Genomic DNA, 23,812 nt, shown 5'->3' with positions numbered 1-23,812 from the left:
AAAACAGAAATGTGCTGAGGAGTAAAATCCTTTTGCTAATCCTCCCCTTTCCCCTGCAGATCAAATGGGAACACCCGTGTCTCCCTGGAGATGGAGAGTTTTGTTTCACTGACAAATGACTTGGCTTCTGAAAAGCGTTCTTTCCTTCTCCATAAATATTTAAAAGCTCTATTGCCATTGGAAGAACTTTCTTTGCACGTTCACCACTGCATCCACTCCCATATTTTTCCTTTCCTTTCTTCTTCCCTCCTAGTAACCCCAAAGCTTTTAAAGAGAAACTTTGGGATTTTTTCTTTCCTAAAAGGGATATTTATTTTATTCCAAAATGTCAGATGAGTCACTGCAGTTGGAAGAGGACCATTTAAGATAGTGTATGCTGAACTGCTAAATAAATAATAGTTGACATGCCCAGAGCAATTTCTCTTAGCATGTGTAGACCTAAGAAGAGCCTTCATTCAAAGAGAGAGTTGCTCAGGCTTTCATGGTTCAGAAGCAGCAGATAAGGTATAAGGTACATATACTCGGATCCAATCCACTACATGAAAGAACCATCTGGAGAAGTTTCTGAAAATTCATTTCCACTTAGTAAATATTTGCTGAGGGCCAAACACACAGAAGGAGCTATGTTAGGGACTAAAGGGGTACAAACATGAGTAAGATGCGCAGCTTGTTTGCAAGATGTTTTTATATTATTGGGAAGGAAAGACTGGAATACAAGTAAGCGCAACATAAACAGAATAACACACATGTCTAACAAAGACACAACATGTTGGATTAAGAAGGGGGGCCAGATCACCTCCTGCTGGGGAAAAGAAAAGAGACTTCATGAAGAAGTTGGGACACTGGGAACAAACAGTGGTCCAACTTGGCTAGAGTGGTGGGTGACTGTAGGAAAATAATGCGAAATAGGATGAAAAGGTGAGTCATTCAGGTGACATTGCAGGCAGTCTTCGATATTAGGCCCATGAAGGAGACTCAGTGAGGAGCTGGTCCCTGGAATTATCCCATTTTTCACATCTACTGCAGGTCCTTATGTAGGGTTATAATAAACCTACGTCTTTTGTGGGAGACCTTGGGTGGATTTCTTGTACAAAATGAACATGACCAAAGCTAACCTCCTTCCTTTGTTATTTTTCCCTTCATTTATTATATCTGCTTTTCCCCAGGGCTTGATATCAGAGCTGTGGGTGTGTGATAATTGGCTACAGCTATTGATGGCAAAGGGATTCCTTGCTCAACCCATTTGAAATCTTTTAATCTCGATTGCACAATCCTGTAATGATTGGAATGGATCAGGGCAGGGAGGAGGGTCCTTTAGTTGTTGGTTCTCAACCCTGGCTGCATATTAGAATCACTTAGGAAGGTTTTAAAAATTCTGACCCTTTGGCCCCCATCTCAGAATAACTGAATTAGAATCCTTGAAGTTGGGATTAGATATTAGCTTTGATTAGTTTTTAATTTTTAGGAAATTCCTCTGGTGATTCTAATGTACTATGAGAGTTAAGAACCACTGCTTTGATAATTTCTTTCAGGAAACACAGAAAGTCCAGCTGTCAAGTAGCCTAACATTTCCCTTTTTGATATCTTTTTCCTGAAGTCAGGGTGAAACTCAAAGTGTGATTTCTCAGTGTAGGTTCCCATTCAAGCATTATCTATAAGTAACAGCCAGCACCCTTGCTAGAGAGAATGACAGAGATTGCATATTTCCCTAACATAGGAGCCAAGGCTGGCTAATATCGGGATTGTGATTTTTCACAAATCGACCACTGCCTTTTGTTCGGCAACATTGTCTTACGAGACAATGACTTCAGAATCCACAGTGTAACCAGCACTTCCTTCTCCCGACACATAATGTTGATATGGCAAGTGGGATTGCTGATCCCACCTGTTACAGGAAAGGGGTCCTGATCCACACACTACGAGAGGGTTCCTGGATCTTACACAAGAAAGAATTCAGGGAGAGTCTGCAGTGCAAAGCAAAAGCAAGTTTATTAAGAAACTAAAGTGGTGAAAGAACAGCTACTCCATAGGCAGAGTACGGTGTTCCTGAAAGTAAGAGGAGGAACACGTCCACCCTAGGTACAATGCTTGTGTATATAGGATTAAAAAAGATCATGGGGAGATGTGCTCTGCTACAAGGGTTTGTGAAAAAAGATTCATTTTCTTAATTAGTATATTTTGCAAGAGTCAATATTATTATCTTTACAGGAAAATTAGGAATGCCTTTGCTTGGGTCTGTTTAGTAAACATTATCAATTTGTTCCTTTAACCGTAAACATCTAGAGGCTAAGAATACCTTTCTGGGAATGCAGCCCAGCCAGCCCCAGCCTCATTTTCCTAACCCTCACTCAAGATGGAGTCACTTTGTTTCGAACACCTCTGGCACAGCTACTTGAAATATATTTTTCTGCCAAAGAGACTTTTACTTAGCACCCTTCAAGATAATGTCAGACTCCTTGCATAGGGTCCTTCTGGTTCAAGTCCCTCAAAACAAGAAGTCTGGTTTCTAAGAGCTTTATTTTTTGCCTTGAATTATCTGGATAATTCCTTCAAGCACTTCATTCCGTATATAGACTTTTCCCTGGTTTAAGAAATCCAGATTCAAAAATATGGAGCACCGTATTTTATGTCTATGCTGCTCCCCAGAGTTGTAAATTGAAGGGAGTACCCTTCATGAATACCAGCCCAAAGTCAATACCAATCTGGTCCAAAGTCACAGATTGTTTTGACTTCACAGTTGTCATGTGGGAAATTACCTTGATAAACTAGTAGCCTGAAAGTAATTTATCAGCCAAGCGATAGTAGCCTGAAAAGTACATTATCAGGCAAGCTAGAGTAAAAACTACATTTCCCAGACATCCTTGCAGCTGGGTCTGGCTATGTCACTAAGTACTGGCCAATGGGATATAAGTAGAAATGAAATGTAACATTTCACCAATCTCAGAAGGAAGGAATATATTTTCTCTCTCCCCTTCCTGCTGGCTGGAATAAGGACTTCATGAAAAGTCATCTGGGGCTATGTGGTTGAGGGCAACTCTCATGTGAGAGAGAAATATATTTCTCTCTTGTTTATACCAGTGTTATTTTGGGTTGCTGTCACATACAACTGAACTCATATTGAACTCATACACCATCCCTCAGAGTCTTAAGTATCATTACAAAAATATTCGGTAGGCACTTGTCCCCAGGAAGGGAAGTTGGGAATAAAACTTAATTTGCAACACAATGATTTAATCAACAACATTTTGTTGAAAGTAGCCTGATTTGAGTTTATCATATGGCCAAGGAGAAATGGATCACACGAAAACCAAATATTCCAGAGGGGTCACTGAACCATAGGTGTACCCTATGTACAGCCTCTGACATATTGGAAAACTCAGCTAAGTGGAAGAAAGAAACAGCAGAAACAAACTCCATTCCAATGAGAAGAACAAAATGTTAATCACACTCTAAAAGGAGACATCCCCATGTTTCATGCACAATTCACTGGGCATCATTTATTTAAAATAAGTCTACATGTTCACCCTGTCTCCCAGGACAAAAAAAAAAAGGTTGAATTTCTGAATTACGTGCATCAGTTGCTTTGCTAAAGTCATAAATTCAAAGGAAAGAGCAAAATGTGAAAGATGTTAAAATCTAGGGAGCAGTTTTGGCTGAGACAGTGAGGCCCATACCATTCCTTATCGAGTCTGGCCACCATTTGTCTCTGTATGAGCTCCCTAAGCAATGATACTTCTGGATATCTGTGGAGAGGAGGGCTCAGCTCTATATTTCATAAGGTTCACTTCATTTTTCCTCAGCCCCAGAGAAGGCAGTCTAGCATATAGCATGCTTAGGAAAGAAAGTAATGAGCTGTCAGGAAGGGCAGATTAGAAGTAATTCACTGAGTAGTCAGTATCTTAAGCCATGCTCTTGTCAAGTTGGCGAACTTTTCTCCCTCTCAGTTCTTCCTAGGAACTCATGTATTACCCTCAGGGCATTGCATCCTGTCAACCCACTTGGGTCATCTAATCCATTCACACTGGTTCCAGTTTTCTTGGCACATAAGAACTGTAGACACACTTGATGTGTGTACATATTTCTTCCTACTGAGTCACCCTTCTTGCCTCGGTTCCAGTGCAGATGCAGACATTTCAAGAGCACAAGGTGTAACAAAACATATGGCACCAAGTTACATGAAATGTGGTGTTTAATTCCACCCATAACTGTTTTTGGTGATACAGTGTGGAGTTTTAAAATAATATTTTAGCACAAAAAATGTAAATGTTCTTGTAAATGTCACATCTTTCCCAAGTGCTTTGGTTGATTCATCGTTAAGTGAAAAGCCTTAATTATATTTCTGTTACTCATTAATAGCTGAAGTGCAGGATAAGTGGGGATACACAGTCTCAGAGCTTTCTGAGTGCTGACTTGATGAGACGACTCATAGACATCAGGGAAAAACATGTTCCACAAGGAGATAGGATGATGGATTTGCTGATTTATTTGGTGCTATAACCAATATTCAGGAAAGGATATAGCACATTTTAGGGAAAATAATTGCTGAGGTTGAAGTGTCGTGTTCTTACTGGTCACTGAGTTTCTTTCAGATCTGCTAGGATTCTCTAGGCATTCTCATAGGCTTCTGATATCAGCTTCTCCCTGAAACTGTGAACCTCTATCCAGGATATATTGTTATGGTCCTTTCCTCTGAATACCATAAGGAAAGAGGGGGCTGCAGGTTCTGAAAGGGAAAAATGAGAACCAGTTGGCTGTGAAGGCAAGGAGGACAAGGTCTGAGGGCCAAAGGAAGAATGAATCAAGAGAAAAAGCAACTTAACATATGGGTACACAGTAGGCTGGTGGAGGTGAGAGCAATTTGTAGCTTAAAAGCTAGACAAATCACCCCAAGGCAATTGTGGGTACCAGGGCCTACAAGGGAAGGACCCTAATGGGCAGAGGCAAAAAGCTGAGTTTTGTCCCTTTAGCTAATTTAGTCTCCCTGGGATGGCCTGCTTAGAGTGAGTAGGGAGAAGTGGTCTAAAAAGTTAACATTGATTGACAAAGCTAACATTGCCTCATTCAATCCTCACAAATTAGTTTTCAAGGTAGATATTATTATCTGTACTCTTCCCAGAAAAACTGGAAAGTTAAGTAACTTGACAGAAGTTTCTCAGTCAGAAGTGATAAGATATGGATTCATTTCTTCATTCATTCATTCATTCATCCTGTAGTTGGGGTCTATAAGTTTACAAGCGATTACTTGTATGTGCAGAGGAATATGTAGGTTCTTTGTTTTCTATAACTCAGGCCCCCTCACTGATGTCCTGTGGCACAGGGGGGCAATTGAGTTGCAGGGGTGCAGAGACCTTGATGTCCTCTGCCTCTCGGAACCTGGGCAGGGTTGGGAGTCCCTAGCCAGTTGTCTTGACTGCTTTCCTTTATGTTCTATACAGGTATTATCATTTTCCATCTGTGCTACCATGTGAAAAATGTTGGGAAACTCTGCTGGAAACTGACCTTGCTCTTGGGACCCACCCTGCCAGGCAAAAGAGGTATGTACATCTGCTTCCAAGTTGATGAGGTGACGACTTCTCAGTCTTTTCCAGTTTAAACTGCCTTTTTCAAGTTAGCTCATTGCCTTCCACAGAAATGCTTGAATTTTCAAAATTTCTTTCCTTCCCCCTTTTTCATTCCAGGCTGGCTCCCAGTGTATGGGCGTGTAGTTCTTTGGCTTGTGTTTTCTAGATCCTTGCTGGCTTTGATGTGATGGAAGGGTCACATCAAAGCCTGCTTGACTGAGTATACTAGCTCTGTCCTTCTTGAATTCATTGCTGGTGTCACTGGTCCTGTCTGGCTTTGGGTCCCATGCTGGGATCAGCAGTCGCTGACCTTGGACCTTGCTTTTGTGTCCAATCTCACGGTGCCTGCTCTTGATGGGCTTGCCTTCCTCACCTCAGGCCTCCTTAGTCCTTCATTCCTCCCTCCACCTCTGTGTCCCCCACCGGGGCACATGGGAACTTCTGGACTATCTGAATATAGTGCACCCGTCATGAGAAACCGCCAGTGCGAGCTCAGGCTGTCTGTCTAGACTCTTCTTTGTATTGCCCCGAGGTCCAGCCAACTGAGTGCAGCCCTGGGCCCTGCACATTGGAGGCCATCCCTTATCTGTTCCTCTGGCTGCACCCCTTCCTTCTAGTGAGGAGTCCACGGGGCCAAGAGGTTTTGGTCTTTTCTTAGACCACACTTCGGGTATGCAGGATTCTGAAAATCCTGTGTAAGCATCCCTGAGGCTGTGTCCAGGACCTTGCATGCCACCTCCCAGGCCACTACTGTGTATATATCTGGGCCCAAGGATGGCCAGGGAGCAACAGTTTGGGGGGTCTGTGGACATTTGGGTGGCCCCCATTGTGGTGCAGAATGGAACCAAGAGTGGGAAGAAAACTGGAGTTAGGGCCAGGCACGGTGACTCACGCCTGTAATCCCAGCACTCTGGGAGGCTGAGGTGGTGGATCACTTGAGACCAGGAGTTCGAAACCAGCCTGGCCAACATGGTGAAACCCTGTCTCTGCTAAAAATACAAAAATTAGCTGGGCGTAGTGGTGTGCGCCTGTAATCCCAGCTACTCAGATGGCTGAGGTAGGAGAATCCCTTGAACACAGGAGGCAGAGGTTGCAGTAAGCCGAGATTGCGCCACTGCACTCCAGCCTGGGCAACAGAGTGAGATTCTGTGTCAAAAAAGAAAACAAAACCAAAACAAAACTGGAGTTAGGTCAGAAGGTCAGAGAAGTTGACCTCTTTTCCAGGCGCCACACCTGCTCCTCCCTCTGCCAAGGTGTACCTCTGCAAGTGTGCCAAGCTGGCTGTGATGCTGTGCAGGGCCTGGGGCTTCTGGAGAAGCTTGCAGCAGCCCCCACCCAACTGTGTCATGAAATCTGGCCTCTGGTCCTGGTGCCCTCTGGTTTTTCTACGTGTGTCTGGATGTTTCTACTACAATCAGCAAGGCCCTCTCCCTGCCCTGAGATTTTGGCCTGGTGGTTTTGGGTGTGGTGATGATAGGGGTGCTGGGAGTGGGGAAGTGACTAAGATGTGTCTGACTTCTTGTTTCTCCTTGTTCTTTTTTTCTCTCTGCACACTAAAAACCTCCCTAACAGAGCTAGAAATTCTTCTCAGAGTGATTTCTAGCTTCCTGTGGCTTGAAGTGAAACTCCCCAGAGTTCAAAATTTCATTTCTGGTATCTAAAGGAAGTTGTGTGGAATCTTGCTTTCTTCAAAACCTGACATCTAGCAGTTCTGCTGTAGCAATTTGGCAAAGATACAATATCCAAGTACATGATTAGCTGGTTCATTTTATTGAACAAGGTATAGATTTGTTTGGTTGCCTTCAAATTCATGTGTTAAATCACGTGTAAGGCTGGGAGCAGGGGCTCATACCTGTAATCCCAGCATTTTGGGAGGCCAAGGTGGGCAAATTGCTTGACTTCAGGAGTTCGAGACCAGCCTGGACAACTGGCGAAACCCAGTCTGTACAAAAAATACAAAAATCAGCTCGTTGTGGCAGTGAGTGCCTATAGTCCCAGTTACTTGGGAGGCTGACGTGGGAGGATCACTTGATCCTGGGAGGTGGAGGCTGCAGTGAGCTGAGATCAAGCCACTGCACTCCAGGCTGGGTGACAGAGCAAGACCCTGTCTCAAAAAAAAAAAAAAAAAAAAAAAAAAATCACCTGTAGATAGTCATCATGTGCAGTGGATCCACATGTGGATTTAGAATGATAGGAAACAACAGCAACAAAAGAAACCCCACAGGTCCTCCTCCATAGATAGTTTGAGAAGCATTGATCAAGAGGACTCATAGCTTAGAGCCCAAAAGCTTATCAAAGACCCTCTTTTCTAGATGGTATCTACTACCTCCCTAAAGGGTAGGTACATTGTTCTCCCAAGGCCACTGAATTCATAAGATATGAAAATACTTTCATATACCAATTAATCCAACAACCATCACTGTGCACTAACTATATTCTAGTTACTTCTGCTATTTAAACTCAGATCTATGCTATTTCAAAGGCTATGCTTATTCCCCTAAACTGTATCCCCTCTGCATATCAGGTCTCCTGAAATTCCCACCATTTGTCTCACAACTTTGGCTTTATTGGTATTTCCTTCTAATCTTCCACTTTTTATTTCCCTTGACCAATTTCTCCCCCTGATGGCCTCATCTGTTCTTGATCTAATTGCTGGTTTATTCCCTGGCTTGGTGGTCAGGGTCTGTATGGACCACGGGCCCTTGGGATGCTGGAGGGCACAAAACACCCATGAGTAGCTCAATCTCCTTTGTTGTTTCTGGGGCCTGTCATAGCACAATCAGCGTTGGACTTCAGCTTTCTTAAAGGCTGGTGAAGCATGCACTCCAATATTCCAAGTCATTCTAATGATAATGATCCCTATGCCCAGACCACGTGACTGAGCACCTGGCCCAAAAGCCACTCCGGGCTTGCCTAATCCGTACGTATCCTTTAGGATCCTGTGCAGGTTTGTGTACTCCAGGAAATATTCCCTAGCCCCTGAATAATTTGGGTGTGGACCCACAGCCCTGTAGAGGTAAAAATCTGTAGCACCGTAGACTCCCAGACATTCTGTGCTTGCTTGGAGCACAGTGAAGCAGCAGGTCTGACTGTGGTTTTCATCCCAACAACATCACCCTTTCCTGGAAGCTGTCAGAAATGCAAATTCTCCGCACCAAGACCTGCTGAATCAGAAAGGGTGAAGTTGGAGCCCTGCAATCTGTAACTTAACAAGACCTCTGGGGGATTCTGGTTTTCATTAACATTTGAGAACCACTCTGCAGAGAAATAATCTTACCTGTTAGACTATCAGCTCCCCAAAGTCAGGGATGATGAGTCTGATTTGTCTTTGTGCCCCCAGTATCTGAAAGAGTTCCTGTGTGTGTGCCTAGCTCATGACAGATAAAGGTGTGGATTTGCTGCTTTACTGATAATTTTATGACCAGATTCCCATGAAGGCCCCCATTCTGGCTCCCAGTAACAACACTTTTCCTGTCATCTGGAGAGTGTCTGGGAAAACAATAGCAGAATGAGAATAAAGAACCTCTTTATAATAAGTGTGCCAGCCAAAGCCCAGCAGGAAACTGGTAAAATCTGGGTTAGATCATGCAGTTTTGGCTTACAGTCTACATGGGGGGTATCTTTTAGTGACCCCCATTTTAGACTGTGGATCACACTACCCTCTGCCTGCGGTGTGGAGGAAGGACATTTAGGAGAGAAAGAGGCTGCCAGTTGAAACAGGCCCTGATTTAACCTGTCACCAGGTGAAATCTGCATGTAAGGCTGCTATAGAAAAGGAAGGTGGGGGATGCTGCTCTTCTGGGGCCCTGAGCCAACTTTCCTACCCAGCCACATGGGCTCAAAAAGAATGATAGGAGGCTGGGTGCAGTGACTCATGCCTGTAATCCCAGCACTTTGAGAGGCTGAGGTGGGGGATCACTTGAGGCCAGAAGTTCAAGACCAGCCTGGGCAATAGAGTGAGAGCCCATCTTTTTTTCTCTTCTCTTCTCTTCTCTTCTCTTCTCTTCTCTTCTCTTCTCTTCTCTCTCTCTCCCTCCCTCCCTCCCTCCCTCCCTCCCTCCCTCCCTTCCTTCCTTCCCTCCTTCCTTCCTTCCTTCCTTCCTTCCTTCCTTCCTTCCTTCCTATGATACGAGTGGTGCTGATGACAATAGGAGCTAACATGGACTATTATGTGCCAGACATTGTTCTAAATGGAACAGAAACAATGGCCCAGGTGTCAGTTTTCCAGATGAGAAAACCGAGGCACAAGGAATATATTGTCAAGGTCATAAAACTGATAAGTGGTAGAGCCAGAAGCAGGAGTCTCATTGTGTTGCTCGGGCTGGTCTCAAACTCCTGGGTTTAAGTGGTCCACCCATCTTGGCCTCCCAAAATGCTGGGATTACAGGCATGAGTCAAGTCAAGTCCCAGCCCAAAGCCTGATCTCAAACTACTTTGCTAATCTGCTTCTCCATAGACAGAGAAGTGCAGAAGGGCCCTAGGGGATGTTTAGGGGCGAGTAGGTGGGAGTGTGGCAGGGACAGAGAAGGACAGGTGGGGACACACACAGTGAGAGAATAACTCCTGGGCCTTGTTGGGCCCCAGAGCCTCCTTGTCTACCCAGCCTCTTGGTCTCTAAGAGAGTGAGGCTGGCTAGTGTGTCCTGCAGGGCCAGGCCCTCCTAGGCTTCATGGGCACATGAAGGCCAGAAGTAGGATGTAACAGAGAAGGGAACAAGGGAGGCTAAGGGCTCCTGCTTTCAAGGCATTGAATGCCCCCTTCCCTCATCCAAATAATAAACATGGTCCAATGAATTTCTTCTGGCCAAACTAATCAGGCTAGAAAATCCACCTTCCCTTTGGAGTGTGGTGAGGGGAGCTGGGAGGGAGGAGGTGGGCAGAGGTGGGCATGGCTTGATGGAGCTGTGTTGCATGGCACCCTAGCCCTCCCTAAACCACAGAGAGGTGGGGAAGGAGAGGGCAGGAGAGAAGGAAGGCTCTTGGCATAAGAGGTATTTCAGCAGTGGGAGTGGGCTGGGAAGTGAGGCCCATGCCTGAGTCAGTTGGGAAGTAAATTGAGAAGAAAAGATAGAAAAGGGGTTGTTTACCCAATTCACATTCGGGCAGCCTCAGAACTTCCTTTAAAAAGGGAGATGACAGTGAATTGGGTAGAGATGCTAAGTCAACAAACAAGAAAGTTAAGCCATCATCACTGTTTTCTTGCAAAGGTTTTTCAATATCGTAAAAAAGTTTTTTTTCCTTTTCAATAAAACCACCAGCTTTGGTGTTTCTTTTTGCATTAAAGGTACATCATTTTTCCCAGAGTGATTAATTGGAAAAGAATTAATTTAGTTCACTTACCGATGTCCCATCTGAAATGTGGGAGGTTATAGAAAACAGAGTTGGCTTATGATATATTTATTTCCCCCCACACCAAGCATCTCAAAGACACTGAAATTGACAGAGATTCTTCTTCTTATGTTACAAATGAAGAAACAGACTCAAGGAGACTGAGCGCCTGCCCATAGGTGATCAGTCAGCTGTCAGAGGCAGGATTAGGTCTCAGTTCTCTTCTTGCTGTTCTGGCCAGTGTGCATGCTCTTGGGTATTCCAATGCAGCACAGTTCTCACCCGTGCTTTTGAGGCAAGTGACCTGTTTCTAAGTAGGCTCTTCACAGAGATGCTTTTAATGGATTTACCTCATTTTTAAAGGGAAGAGTTCATTTCTTCTCCTCCCAAGATACATGTGATGGATGAAATTATTATCTCATCAGCTTAATTATCTTTTCACTTTGGAGTGCAGGGAACTAGCCACACAGGATTTTACTGAAAAAACAAAACAAAACAAAACAAAAAACCTTGCAGTGGTGAGGACCTCTCACTATCCCTGGAGAGGGCGCAATGGAGCCCTGCAGAAGTGGCATTTACAGGTTGCCAATTTCCATTGTAACTCTGGGAGTCCAGACTGTACACTCATAGAAACATTCCGTAGATATTAGGCAGCTGTATTAATTCAGGGAGTCTATTTTCTTCCTCACTTCCTTCACAAACTGTATAAAGCACAGGAAAGCCCATTCTGGGTTTAGTGACTGAATGGCAATCAGGACAAGGTAAACCAGATTAAATGGGACTTATCTGAAGGGAGAGAAAATGGAGGCAGGAATTCCTGTTCAGTCATAGAAGTAAATGATGAAAAATCAGTAGTAGTCCTCTTGTTAGATGGGCAGCCCTAGACTGAGAACAGAGCTAGATTTAGGGAGTGGCTGGGTAGGAAGCTTCCTAGATGTCAATTTGTAAACTAGAACCTCTTAGAAATATAGTACAGACTAACTCAGGTTTCCATGTGATGCCTTCCATACTGGCCAAATGTAAATCGATTCTGCTCCCACTAAAGTAGGCCATGCTCTACAGTAGAAATTAAAGATTTACCCTTGACTGCCATCTTTGAGTATCTTTCAACATGCATGTACGTACAAGTTACATGTTCTGTCTGTTCCATTAACCCTGAGACCAGCTCCTGCTGACAGTTGTGAGAAGCTGGTGTTTGCAACTTATTTTGAAACTCAGTAATATATGACATGTTACTATTTAGTGGGTCTCAGTAATTTATTTTAGAGTGATTTATTGTCTACATCTTTACATGGTTCAATTTGCTTACAAAACATACAAAACATTGTTTTTCATTCTGAAGACCTTAGTAATGAATCCCACATTACTGAAAATAGAAAAGAATACAATTTTATTAATATAAAATCAGTTTTTCTTTGCTTTCATGAAATAAATGTTGAGCAAATCTTTAAAGATTTGAAGGGTCTGAAGGGTCATCCAATTATTCACTGCTCAGGCCTCTCGCATGTATAGGTAAGTACAGGTCTACCTACCTTACCAGCTGGAGCTGGAGCTGTACAATGGAATGTGGAAACAAAGACAGATTTTACTGGTGTTACAAAGGAAGCAATGACAAAAACCAAACAGGTGAAAGCAATGAAAGTGATGCTGCGTTGGTTTGCATTCGGCTACACCAGATTGCCTGAGAGATGGGGCCATTTAGAGTAAATGAAAGAATTGGCACTTTGGGGACCTAATGGCTCTCAGAATCTTAAAGGGGTCAGAATCAGGCCCAACAATGAGATCTTTGGCTCATTTCTGGTTCCAAAGTCACTGTATGAATTCAATCAGAGATTATTCTGAGATTTTCACTGACAGTAATGACAGTCAATGCATATTTGCTACATGAAAGAAATAAATTAGGGAAAGAAAGTGGAAATAAAACAATGCCATCCTTGCCAAATTTAGCTGGCACTGGGGCCTAACAGCCGATGTCTAGAAAAATAGGAAAAGAGAAAAGTGAGCAAACAGTCGGAGGAGGGGTGTGTAAGCATACACAGAGAAGTCCCCCACCTCTCCCACATTTGTTCAGAGTTAACTTAGAGAGCCACTGTGTTTTCCACATGATTCTCTACTTTGTTGCAGATTCATACACCCTCCTTGGAGAGAATCTAGATAAACACAAAGCCTAATGATTACCAATACATTGTTACTTCCCCATGTTGAACACGGGAATTATTATTTGCAGTGGTTTTCTGCATTTTTCTCCTGCCCTTTGTAGATTGTTAAATGTATTTTGAAATCAAGAGAGTTCTCGAAGGTCTTCATAAGCTGGGATTGTTTACCGAGCAAAACTCAGCTCTCAACAAATATTTGCAACTTAATGATACATTTGTATAAAGCCCCAGAAGTTTTGTATGAAACAGGTGTGAGTCAGTGTATATTTCACTGCTCTGTTAAGCATCTACCTTTGCCTTGAAATTACTCCCCATCTTACATGCGCAAAGACACTGAAGTGGTCATTTATTTTAAATTAACTTAGTGCTGGACTGGAAAACATGGAAAAGATAATGGCAAAATTATTTCAACAAGGTCACCTGGAGCTTGCAGTGAGCTGAGATCATGCCACTGCACTCCAGCCTGGGCGACAGGGCGAGACTCCGTCTCGGGGGGAAAAAAAAAGTCATCTTTATAGGCCAATGTTTTTCATGCCAAACTGCTATGACTACATGAAAGGTAAATGTCTGGCACCAGGCAAAGGGGATGTTTGACCAATAGGCTTTGTGGCCCCCCAAAAAAACTCCATTTTGTTTTTTCTTTTTCCCTTTATTCACTATAGGGACATGTGGAAAACAGACGCTCTGAGCAGAGGAGACATTCAAAGGTCTCCCTGTTCCAGGGGCAAAATACAAACAAACACGCTGGTCATCAGTTTCCAGAATTTCCCATTTATTGCTTTCATTGCAGCCGCCTGATCTCACTACAGGAATCCATTCTGTCTCCCATGTGGGCTCCTCTGGAGCAGAGTGAGCAAGCCGATGAGCAGAGTTCTTGCCCTTTAAGGGCTTCTGACCCTCCTGAATCCATGCATTGCATCCCCGGGAGCTTAGTTCCCAGGCCCTCTAATTGAGCACCTTTGCTTCCTGCCAGGGCAGTCCCAACAAAGTGCTGGCCTCTGGGCTGTGGTGCTGGCTCTTCTGGCTTTGGTTCATGGTTTCTGGATTTGTTCCTTGTTTATCGATTTCACTTCCAGACTTTCCTACCTCCTTGTTCCCCTTAGTTCAGCCAAAAAGCAGTGGGCATGAATAGCTAGTGACACGGGATGAATTGTACGTCTTTGTTTATGTAGCTCTCCCCTTGGCTTCATGTGGATGGTGTTTTCTGAGGCCGTGGTGCTTGACTTTAGGAGCACAGCAGGGTTGGTGGTGGAGTCTTTAAAAGTCTTGATGCCCAGGCTGCCCTCAAGACCAACTACACAGAATCTCTAGGGTGGGACCTGAGCATCAGGGATTCTCAGAGTTTCTCCAATAACTCTGAGGTGCAGCCAAAGTTAAGAACCACTGTCTTAAAACTATTGGCGTGATTTTAAACCTTCCCTAGTGTACGCTGCTGGGAAGGTATTGACTAATTCTGTTTTTATTTCCCTGAAATAAAGCAAACCTGGAAAATACTGGGTCTAAAGTTACCACCTAAGGTGTTTCTGATGCCTGGACATTGAGCATCTCTGCTCTTGAAGAAACTTTCTGTCTTAGAAAGACTGCAGACTTTTTGAATGAGAGATCCAACAGTTTTTCATCATCCGATTAACAATTTAAAGCTGTAGTTATAGGTTATAGGGTATTGCTTAGAAATTGCTTCAGTAAGTACCATTTATTAACTAACTTGTATACATGGAATTATATTGTTTATTATAATTTATTGTTATGGGTATACTTTCTTCATATTTATACCCTGGGAATGGTGAAAGATAAAGTGTGATGCTGAAACTGAAGGTAAAACCTTTTCCCTATTCATTTGCTTAGTTGTAAATTAGTTTACAATCCATAGCCCTCCCCACCAAAAACAAAATAAGGAAAGTAAAAAAATTCCAGGAAATGGTATTGCAAGTTTAGAAAGTTTGTATTAGGTACTTCAAATGTACTTAGATGCAGCCATGTTGTTAATTATTAATTTTTTCTGTTGTGATTGGATTAGATTTTTCACCATTCAGATAGCCAATTTCTGTATTATTACTGTAAGAGGCTTGTAATAGATTTAATCACAATGGATTAAGATGGCGGATAGGAGGTAGGACTAGCTTGCAGCTCCCACTTGGATGGACAGAGCAGCATGTGAAGACTCACATCATAGACTTTTGCTTGAAGAACTACTGCAGGAACATACCAGGAAAGCCGAGATAATCCACAGACCCTTTGAAGGAACTGGATCACCACTGCAGGCTCCCTTGTTATGCCCAGACTGTTTGTTCCCCAAAGAAGACCTCCAGAGTCAAAGCCAAGCGGCAAGGATCTTTACTACAAGTTCGAACCTGGTCCCTCCATTCCCTGAGATGTGAAAAACTGTGAGTCTGCTTGCTTTCTCAATGTGGAGCTTCATGGTCCAGAGCAAGTTCTTAGCCCTGTTCACTGGCTGCCTGGAAATGGACTCGGTACTGTTGTGGGGGCATGGTGGGAGTGAGACCTGGCCTTTGGGACTGTAGGCTGTATGAGAGTGTGGTGAGGTATGTGACTGCCATCTTTCCCCTACTTCCCTGGTGACCTGTATGACTCAGCACAGGCAGCCATAATCACCCTGGGAATATAACTCCATTGGCCTGGGAACCACAACCCTATGCCCGACAGCAGCCTCAGCAAACCCCACCCAAGGAGAGGCTGAACTATATATAGACCAATAACAAGCAGTGAGATTAAAACAGTAATAAAACAATCACACACACAAAAAATCTAGGACCAGACAGATTCACAGCTGAATTCTATCAGACATTCAAAGAAGAATTGGTACCAATCCTATTGACACTATTCCAAAAGATAGAGAAAGAGGAAAGCCTCCCTAAATCATTCAATGAAGCCAGTATCACCTTAATACCAAAACCAGGGAAGGACACAACAAAAAATGAAAACTGCAATATCCCTGATGGACACAGATGCAAAAATACTCAAACAAAATACTAGTGAACTGAATCCAACAGCATATCCAAAAGATAATTCAACATGATCAAGTGGGTTTCATGCCAAGGATGCAGGAATGGTTTAACATACACAAGTCAATAAATGTGTTACACCACATAAACAGAATTAAAAACAAAAATCACATGATCATCTCAAGAGATGCAGAAAAAGCATTTGACAAAATCCAGCATCAGTTTATTATTAAAACCCTCAGCAAAATTGGCATAGAAGAGACATACCTTAAGGTAATAAAAGCCATTTGTGACAGACCCACAGCCAACATTATACTGAATGGGGAAAAGTTGAAAACATTCCCCTGAGAACTGGAACAAGAAAAAGATGCCCACTTTCACCACTTCTATTCAACATGGTACTGGAAGTCCTAGCAAAGCAATCAGACGAGAGAAAGAAATTAAGAGCATCCAAATCTGTAAAGAGGAAGTCAAGTTGCTGCTGTTTGCTGATGATATGATTGTATACCTAGAAAACCATAAAGACTCATCCGAAAAGCTCCTTGAACTAATAAGTGAATTGAGTAAAGTTTCAGGATACAAAATTAATGTACACAAATCAGTAGCTCTGCTATATACAGTGACCAAGCTGAGAATTAAATCAAGGACTCATCCCCTTTCACAATAGCTACAACAAAACAAAACAAAAAACTTAGGAATATACCTAACCAAGGACATGAAAAACCTCTACGAGGAAAACTACAAAAGACTGCTGAAAGAAATCATAGATGACACAAACAAATGGAAACACATTCCATGCTGATGGATGGGTAGAATCAATGTTGTGAAAATGACCATACTGCCCAAAACAATCTAAAATTCAATGCAATTCCCATAAAAATACTACCATCATTCTTCACAGAACTAGAAAAAACTCCCTAAAATTCATATGGAACCAAAAAAGAGCCCACATAGCCAAAGCAAGAGTAAGCAAAAATAACAAATCTGGAGGCATCACATCACCTGACTTCAAACTATACTGTAAGGCCAGAGTCACCAAAAAAGCATGATACTGGTATAAAAATTGGCACATAGACCAATGGAACAGAATAGAGAACCCAGAAATAAACCCAAATACTTAACAGCCAACTGATCTTCAACAAAGTAAACAAAAACATAAAGGGAAAGGACACCCTATTCAACAAATGATGCTGGGAGAATTGGCGAGCCACATGTAGAAGAATGAAACCAGATCCTTGTTTTTTGTTGCAATTGCAACAAAAACAAAGACAAATAGTTCTGCACAGTAAAAGAGATAATCAGCAGAGTAAACAGACAACTCACAGAGTGGGAGAAAATCTTCACAATCTATACACCTGACAAAGGACTACTATCCAGAATTTACAAAGAATCCAAACAGCAAGAACAAAACAATCCCCTCAAAAAGTGGGCAAAGGACATGAATAAACAATTCTCAAAAGAAGATATACAAATGGCCAATAAACATATGAAAAAATGCTCAACATCACTAATTATCAGGGAAATGCAAATCAAAACCATAATGTGATACCACCTAACTCCTGCAAGAATGGCCATATTCAAAAAATCAAAAAATAATAGATGTTGGTGTGGGTGCGGTGAAAAGAGAACACTTTAACACTGTTGGTGGGAATGTAAACTAGTACAACCACCATGGAAAACAGTGTGGAGATTCATTCCTTAAAGACCTGAAAGTAGACCTACCATTTGATCCAGCGATCCCACTTCTGGTTATCTGCCCAGAGGAAAAGGAGCCATTATATGAAAAAGATACTAACACAATTTGCAATTGCAAAAATATGAAACCAGCCCAAATGCCCATCAGTCAATGAGTGGATAAAAAAATGTGGTATATATGTATACAATGGAATACTATTCAGCCATAAAAAGGAATGAAATAATGGCATTCACAGCAACCTGGATGGAATTAGAAACTATTATTCTAAGTGAAATAACTCAGAAATAAAACGAAACATTGTGTGTTCTTACTTGTAGGTGGGAGCTAAGCTATGAGGATGCAAGGGGAATAAGAATGATACATTGGACTCTGGGGACTTGGAGGAAAGGGTTGGGATGGGGAGGGATAAAATTGAGTACAATGTACACTGCTAGGGTGGGGGTGCATCACAAGCTCACAAATCACCACCAATGAGCTTATTCATGTAACAAAACACCACCTGTTCTCCAAAAACCTATTGAAATAAAACAAACAAACAAACAAAAGATGTAATTACAGTGTTTGAGACCTTGATGTCCAGAATATAGAACACAATGTTTTGGCCAAGTGTCTGGAGAAGTACATACTGGTTATCTCTCTGTGGGTTAACTCAGCACTCGTCAGCATTATCACTGCAGAATGTGTGAGCATCAGCAAGGAAATAGGAAAAAAAAATAGCTCTGAGTCGCATCAAATATTCCATGAGTTAACCTGTGAACTTCATTATCATTGCTTACTTCTCAGTACTAGAGGAAATCTCAGACTCAGAATTTTAGAGATGGATCCCAAGACTTATCTAGTCCTGGAATGGCAACATGATCTCATTCCTTGTGCCAGTGTTGAACTATTGGTAGCTGTTGGGTAGGTTCTTGTGTTGAGAAGGATAGCGAAACAATATCTATCTGGGCTCAGATTGGGCACTGCTATCAATAGTGATGTCCACAATGGGTGTATGAGAAGAGGGCTAGGGCAGAAGATGGGTCAGTAATTGTGTCTTATCTAGTCCCTTATAACAGTGGTTGTCAACATGGGTGTATACTGCAACCATCTGGGGGAGCATAAAAAATCCCAATGTCAGGCCACACTCAGAACAATTAAACCAGAATATCTGGGTGTAGGACCAAGGTGATTCCCACGTGCACTCAGAGGTGAGAATCCTACAGAAAAGGAAACAAAGGCTTTGAGAGATAATGCAAATCACCAAATGTTATATAGTTATAGGCAGAGAATGTTTACCAGCTCTCATGATTCTCATCTACTCTTTTCCAGCCAGATTGTTTCCATCATGACTGTATGAAAACACAAGAATAATGACACATTATTGATGACTTGGTTCATTGATTTTTAGACCAGTGGTTCCTAGCCTAAGAGCAATTATCACCTCTCTCAACTAAATGAATTATAAATATTCATATTTTAAAATGACTGACTGAAAATATATGTAGAGCTTTTTTTTAATGAGTAAAACACAAATTTATTTAGAAGCGTTGTAGGATTCAGAGTACTTTTTGACTCTTGTGTTTTCTCAGTGGATTATGCCCTCTCAGTTGCTATGACGTTGGAGTTGGGGACCACTGATTGAGACCTCAGGGGTTCAGGAAGCAGTGCAGCTGCGAAGAGCCCAGACTTTCACCAGGACTAATTCAAAGGCTCAGTGATTGCTTGCTTTGACACCAGCGTGGCTGGCCTGTCTGCTGTTGTTGATGTACATAGGAATGAGAAGGTTCTTTCAGGACACATGTGGCTCAATATAACCTGGCTGGCTGGATACTAGAAAATGTCACTCCTGAGCCTGATTGAGTGAGGATGCCAGTGGTACTTCAGCCTGGAGGTATTTTGAGCCTCTTTCAGGTCAGCAGCAAGCCACCCAATAGAAAAGTGTGGCAGAGTTTGTGATTATGTGGGTTGCCATCATATTTCTTATGTTTGTATAAATGCTCATTTAGACAACTCCATGTGATTCTAACTAGAAAATCCGTGTCAGTCACTTTCCCTCTCTGTGCCCCAATTTTCTAATAGCTAAAAAGGAGAGCAGTCCTGTCATTTGCAACAACATGGATGGAACTGGAGGTCATGATGTTAAGTGAAATAAGCCAGGCACAGAAAGACAAACTTCATATGTTCTCATGTACTTGTGGGAGCTAAAATTTAAAACAATTGAACTCATGGAGATAGAGGGTAGAATGATGACTGCCAGAGGCTGAGAATGGTAGTGGGGTGGGGATGGGATGGAAGAGGGGATGGTTAATGGGTACACAAAATATAGTTAGAAAGAATAAATAAAATCTAGGATTGGATAGCACAACAGGGTGACTATAGTCAATAATAAAAGGTTTCTTTTTTTTTTTTTTTTTGAGACGGAGTCTCACGCTGTGTCACCCAGGCTGGAGTGCAGTGGCGCGATCTCGGCTCACTGCAAGCTCCGCCTCCCAGGTTCAGGCCATTCTCCTGCCTCAGCCTCCGAGTAGCTGGGACTACAGGCGCCCGCCACCACGCCCGGCTAGTTTTTTGTATTTTTAGTAGAGACGGGGTTTCACCATGTTAGCCAGGATGGTCTCGATCTCCTGACCTCGTGATCCGCCCGCCTCGGCCTCCCAAAGTGCTGGGATTACAGGCTTGAGCCACCGCGCCCGGCCTAAAAGGTTTCTTTTTTAAACTAGCTATGTGAAATCTACTACAAAAGCCAATAATTTATAATTATACATTTAAAAATAACTAAAAGAGTATAATTGAATTGCTGGTAACACAAAGGATTAACGGCCTGAGGTGATGGATACCTCGTTTACTCTGATCAAAATACCCATATACCCCATACATATATACCCCTACTATATACCCACAAAAACTAAAAAGTAAAAAATGACGAATAAAAACTTAGAAGGAGAGGTGAATGTTTATTCCAATTCTAAGAAACTATTTTCATAGTTGAATGGTTATTACTTTGCAGATGAGGACACTGGGGCAAAGAGGTGTGTGAAGCAACTTTCTTAAGGCCATACTTACTTATGAGAAAATATTGGACTAAAATTAGGGCCCTTGACTTAGATACCTGTGTTCTTTCTATTAACAAGGTTAAATAATGATCCTTGGGCTGCACTAAAATTTCTAAGTCTCCCCTTTAATTTCTCACACCCTTTGTCCTTCCGTCCACACCAGGATTTCTAGAGGATGCTCTGAAGCCTGAATATGAGTCTGGAAGCCTACACACTATCGACAGTCCTAGATATGACTTCTTCTCATGGCCAGCAGGGCTGCAGACTGGGTACAGTGCCATCCAGAAGACGTTATAATTTCTTCCCTAAGGTTCAGCATTGGAGCAGGACCTGGGGAATGGAGCATTAATTCTGTAGAACGTCTACGTATTAAACTCTCATTAAGTGCCAAGAACTTTGGAGACGCAAACATGAGTAAGAAGGGATTTCTACCTTTGCCTGATATGTGAGGGAGACAGACACATGCGCAGACAATGACTGCAAGGCAGACTGATCATCTAGGTGGTTGTGGTAGATGTGACCGATTGGCTAATTTAGTGCTCATACTCAGACCCGTTGCCTGCCACCCCCATACAGGTTCAAAAAGCTAAATACTTCGTCTCCTGGTTTCCTGTACAGGAAGGTGATTGTACGAACAGTCTTGCCAATGAGACATAAAAGGAAGATAATATGGTTTCTTAGAAAGCTTTTATTTATTTATTTTGATGGAAAGAGAAGGAAGGCAAGCACTAATGCAATTTTTCCCCATTCTTCTTGACTTGAAATGGGTGTGGTATCTAGAGGGTCAACTGCCATTTTGTAACCATGAAGCAATAAACATGTGGTAAAGGCCAAGACATTTGCAGAGATGCTAGACATAACATAATCCATCCACTGAACCAACACCAGTGGCAGGCTACCCCCAGATATTTTATAATATGAGAAAGTTAAATCTTGACTTGTTTGAGCCACTGTAAGTTGGAATATCTGTTACTTACAGCTGGATGCATTCCCAATGGACATAAAAGTATATGCAAAGTATTCTGACAGGAAGTTGCTATCTTCAAATATGGGCAGTGTAAGATAGTGTTTAAAGGCATGGACTTGGGAATCAGAGATTTGCTGCTCATGAGCTGTATGGCCTCAGGCAAGTCACTAACCTTTCTGAGCTTCATCTTCTGCATTTGTAAAATGGGGTGCTATGGTTTGAATGTATCTCCCCAAAAGCATGTATTGGAAACTTACACTCCAGTGCAACAGTGATGGGAGGTGGGGCCTAACGAGAGGTGATTAGGCCATGAAGGTAGAATGAATGGATTAATGCCATTATTGTTAGAGTGGCTTCTTTTATAAAAGGGGGAGTTTAGTCCCATTTTACTCTGTCTCTTGCCCTTCCACATTTTGCCATGGTATGACATAACAAGAAGGCTTTCACCGGATGCTGGCCCTTTGGTCTTGTATTTTCCAACCTCCAGAACCATGATTCAATAAAGTTCATTATGAGTTACCCAGTCTGTAGTATTCTGTTGCAGAAGCACAAAATGGACTAAGACATGGGGATAGTAATATCAATCTCAGACTGATGCAAGGATTAAATGAGCCTGCAAAGTACTTACTATAGTGCCTGGCACATGAAAAGTGTTGACCTGGTAGCTGTTATTATTAATATCCTTCTTAAACCTTCTAGTAACGCATTTTTGGAAAATCTATATATTTCTTTCAGACATTACAAAACTCAGTGCTTGCTATATAAAAGGTGCTCAAGGAAATCTTCTTGGATAAGTGACCTAACATTTAATGAATAAGATCTCTAAGCAGAGACCATGACCATGTATGACTCAGGAAGCAGGTGACAAATGGGTGCTTGTAATGGATGCTATTGTCCACCACCCAGATCCCCCTTCCTCTCCCAGGGCTGAGACACTCATTCCCCAGCTGCTGGGAGTGTTGGCAGCTCTCAGCTGAATCCTTCTCTGAGAATTGTCCTCAGAATAAGAGAGACACCTCACTCAAGATCATAGCTCCTTCCCAAGAGAAGCCTACTTCCAGTGACTCGTCAATACAGTGGGGCTACAAAGGCCAGACCCCCTGAGTTGGCTCAAAAAATCTCTGCAAGGCTGTTCAGCTTCAGAGCTTGCATCGGTTCCACCAAGGCCTTTCTTATGACTTTCAATTGCTCTCTATGCTGAGTCCTGCTTCTTTCACTTCCCTAGGGGTGTTGATCCTAAGAGCATTCCCCAACAATCTTTCTGTAGGTAAGTATTCACCTCCAAGGCTATTTCCCAGGGAAAGACTGCAACTTTCTCTCTGGTCCCATTCATGCATGCAGAAATGTGTAGTTCTGTCTGTGGAATCTCTGGCTTATGTGTGTGTGTGTGAATGTATGTTGTTAATTCTCTTCAAAATATATTTATTTATTCATTCATGCATTCCATTCAGTGAGTATCAAATGCCTACTATGTGTCAAGAACTGTGCCAGGCTGTGCCCTCATGAAGCTTATGGGCTAGTAGGGAAGATAGTCATTATTTAATCAATCACATACACCTAATAAGATTTCAACCGCGACGAGTTCTATGAATGAGAGAGACACAGCAGACTGATCTTGGGTGGGAATGGAGGGGGGCTGGAAAGTCTTTCCAAAGAACATGATGTTGCAGCTGAGAGCTGAGGGATCAGAAGTTAACCGGGCCTGAGGGTAGGGAAGCACATTCCAGCAGAGGAACACTATGTTCAGTGACCCTGTGGTGGAAGGAGGTGAGTATGAGGAGCTGAGAGGAGGCAATGTGGCCAGAGTGAAGAAGTGAGGGAGGGCTGTGTAAGGGCCCTTATTCTCCTCTCCTGAGTTTTCTCCCATGTGGAGGTAACTTCATTAGCGCATTCTTGGCCTCTTTCCACCCCTCACTGACTCACCTCCTTTGGGGTGTAGTAGGAATGATGTCTGTAGTGGACAGAAGCAGCTCAGTGCCTTCCTTTCTTCTCAGAGAGGGAGCTTGAGATCCCTTTGGTCCTCCAGGGAGGGGCTCTGCCCATAGGGGGGTGGCCAGCCTTGAATCAGCACTATCTTCCCCATGGGCATCCTAATTTTGAGGTTCTGAGT

The 23,812-nt window shown here is 42.7% G+C and overlaps 1 long non-coding RNA gene across 1 annotated transcript in view; it reads left to right on the top strand.

The window, feature by feature from the left end:
- Positions 1-23,812, top strand: part of LOC112629944 — a 496,138-nt gene that overhangs the window by 22,406 nt on the left and 449,920 nt on the right. Inside the window, exon 2 of the long non-coding RNA XR_003120773.1 lies at positions 5,436-5,534. This is a non-coding gene — a long non-coding RNA (uncharacterized LOC112629944). The remainder of the gene's footprint in view (positions 1-5,435; positions 5,535-23,812) is intronic.

The sequence above is a fragment of the Theropithecus gelada genome, chromosome 8 (assembly GCF_003255815.1).
Source record: "Theropithecus gelada isolate Dixy chromosome 8, Tgel_1.0, whole genome shotgun sequence".
NCBI lineage: Eukaryota > Metazoa > Chordata > Mammalia > Primates > Cercopithecidae > Theropithecus > Theropithecus gelada.
The sequence above is the reverse complement of the archived record's forward strand: the minus strand, read 5'-3'. Positions and strand labels throughout refer to the sequence as shown.